This window comes from Triticum dicoccoides, chromosome 5B, assembly GCF_002162155.2.
Source record: "Triticum dicoccoides isolate Atlit2015 ecotype Zavitan chromosome 5B, WEW_v2.0, whole genome shotgun sequence".
NCBI classification, from domain to species: Eukaryota; Viridiplantae; Streptophyta; class Magnoliopsida; order Poales; family Poaceae; genus Triticum; species Triticum dicoccoides.
In genome coordinates, this window is record NC_041389.1 from 502,891,758 (window position 1) to 502,894,622 (window position 2,865).

A 2,865-nucleotide genomic window follows, 5' to 3' on the forward strand; every position below is an offset into this window, starting at 1 on the left:
ACTTTGGCCGGCGGTTGACCGGCCACTTATGTTCAATTATGTTTATTTCTGCGAGCTTATTTTTCTTCCACGCCGGCACATTTGGGTCCGCCTACCGTTGGGCGGTCAAGCCGACCCATTTGAGAATGCGGATGAGTACGTCCATCTGACCGACCCAAACGGACGAAAAGTGGATAAAGCGCGCGTCCGTTTGGGTCGCTCCGTTGGAGTTGCTCTAACTCAGATGGACTGTTCAAATGCATGTTTACACACGCGGTGGTCGCTGTTGTGCTTATTCAGTTTTTTTCTTTCATGTGCCAACGTGATGACTGACGAAAATGACGATGAACAATTTGCTTGGTCACCTTGCACGAGAAGAAAGTTGTAGTCACCCCAATTCCCCGGTGGGAAAGCCACACCCCGACGACTCCGGCCTCCGGCTGAGACCCTGGCTGAAAGCTACCGCTTCGTCACAAGAACATCTAGCTGCTTCATGGGGCGATAAGATTGGGACGTGGACCGGCGGCACAGATTTGTTGTTTGTGTTTGTTTCCAACGGCACGTACGTGGGCGATGACGATTGAGCAACAAATGCATGGGACCACGCATCATGCGTGCATGCATGGGATGGGAGGAGCCTACCTCTGAGCTCTTGACCAGCATCGTCACTGGCTAACTACTGCCTCGATCAGTCGATCGGCAATGGTTTTATGAAGGACGGAAGATGACAAAGAGGGAGTACCGCAATACATCAAGTTTCAGCAGATCACGATTGTGGAGACACGATCATTGGCCATTCTATAAATGTAACATTTCGCATGCCATCTAGCATCACTCACTGCAATCACAGTCTTGTCTATCACTAGCTAGCTCAGCTGCCCTACACTGCACGCGGATTAACTTAGCCATGGCAGCTCACGACTCGGACCACGGCGGCGGCGTCCACGTCCTCCTGCTCCCGTACCCAAGCCAGGGCCACATCAACCCCATCCTCCAGTTCGGCAAGCGCCTCGCCTCCCACGCCGGTGTCCGCTGCACGCTCGCCGTCACGCGCTACCTGCTCGGCCAGGGCCGGGACCCGTGCCCCGGCGCCGTCCACCTTGCCGAGATCTCCGACGGCTTCGACAACGGCGGCTTCGCCGAGGCCGCCGGCGACGTCGCCGCGTACCTTGCCCGGCTGGAGTCCGTCGGGTCACGCACTGTCGACGAGCTGCTGCGGTCCGAGGCGGAGAAGGGCCGGCCCGTGCGCGCCGTGGTCTACGACGCGTTCCTGCAGCCGTGGGCGCCAAGCGTGGCCCGGCGGCATGGCGCCGCGTGCGCGTCCCTCTTCACGCAGGCGCCCGCGGTGAACGTAGCCTACGCGCACGCCGGGGCTGGGCAGCTGACCGCGCCGGTCGTCGCCGGCAACGTGCCGCCGGAGCTGCCCGGGCTGCCGGCTCGGCTCGGACCAGACGACGTGCCCTCGTTCCTGGCCAAGCCCGACGACTGCCCCGCGTACCTCGACCTGCTGGTGAGGCAGTTCGTGGGCCTCGATGCCGCCGATTACGTGCTCATCAACTCCTTCCACGAGCTGCAGCCACTGGTATGTAAGCTCATCAGTCACTGACACTCCTTCTCAGTCTCTACAGTCCTTAACAGTCACTGAGACGTTGGCAATCTTTCTTGAAAGGAATCGGAGTACATGGCGTCGACGTGGGGGGCCAAGACGGTAGGCCCGACGGTGCCCTCGGCGTACCTGGACAACCGCCTGCCGGACGAGGCCTCCTACGGCTTCCACCTGCACACGCCGACTACGGCCGCGACCAAGGTTTGGCTGGACGCCCGGCCGGCGCGCTCCGTCGCGTACGTCTCCTTCGGCAGCATCGCCGCGCTGGGGCCGGAGCAGATGGCGGAGGTGGCGGAGGGCCTTTTCAACAGCGGCGCGCCCTTCCTGTGGGTGGTCAGGGCCTTGGAGACGTCCTAGATCCCCGACGGCTTCGCCGACAAGGTGGGAGAGAACGGGCTGATCGTGCCGTGGACGGCGCAGCTGGAGGTGCTGGCGCACGGCGCCGTGGGGTGCTTCGTGACGCACTGCGGGTGGAACTCCACGACGGAGGCGCTGAGCGCCGGGGTGCCGATGGTGGCGGTGCCGCACTGGTCGGACCAGCCGACGAACGCCAAGTACATCGAGGACGTGTGGCGCGTCGGCGTGCGCGCGCGGCCGGACGCGGGTGGGGTGGTGAGGCGGGAGGAGGTGGAGCGGTGCGTGAGGGAGGTGATGGGGAGCGAGCAGTACAGGACGAGGGCGGCAGAGTGGAGTCGGAAGACGAAGGCGGCCATGAGCGAAGGCGGGAGCTCCGACCGCAACATCTTGGAGTTTCTCGGTGGACTCGGGTCGAGGAAATCCGTAGTTTCATGTTGATCTGTAGTTTCGTGTCGTTTCTAGTGTGTTGATGTATAATGTGTTGTCTAGTCTCTTCCATCAGATCGGTCTTTTGGTTGTATTAGCTAGAACATGCACTTCTACATGGTATCGGAGCTAAGAGGTCTTGAGTTCAAAACCCGGCTGGCGCAATTAAATTGCAACCTATTTTCGGTCCACGTTTAGGCCTCGTGGATAATCCGCTATCCGTCGTTTGATGTCTTGTGCCGTTTCTATCTGACAAGTACGCGTGAGTATTAGCGAGAGCGCTTCCAGCTGAATTTCTTTGAATAAAACCCGGTCTTTTTTCCTTGAGAGCACGCAAAGCGAATGTCTTAATTTTATAAAAGAGAACAAGACAATTTACAAGAGGCCTAGCTAGTGCGAAGCACTTGAAGACAGACTTCCACTCCAACATCTACATTACAACACAAGGCTACTCTCTCACAAAACGGTGCGGACTACCTCCTCACGGGCCGCGAACA

General features: G+C 59.3%; 1 pseudogene; it reads left to right on the forward strand.

The window, feature by feature from the left end:
* The first annotated feature begins 823 nt into the window (after positions 1–823).
* LOC119311171 lies at positions 824–2,623 on the forward strand (annotated as a pseudogene).
* Positions 2,624–2,865: the final 242 nt, after the last annotated feature.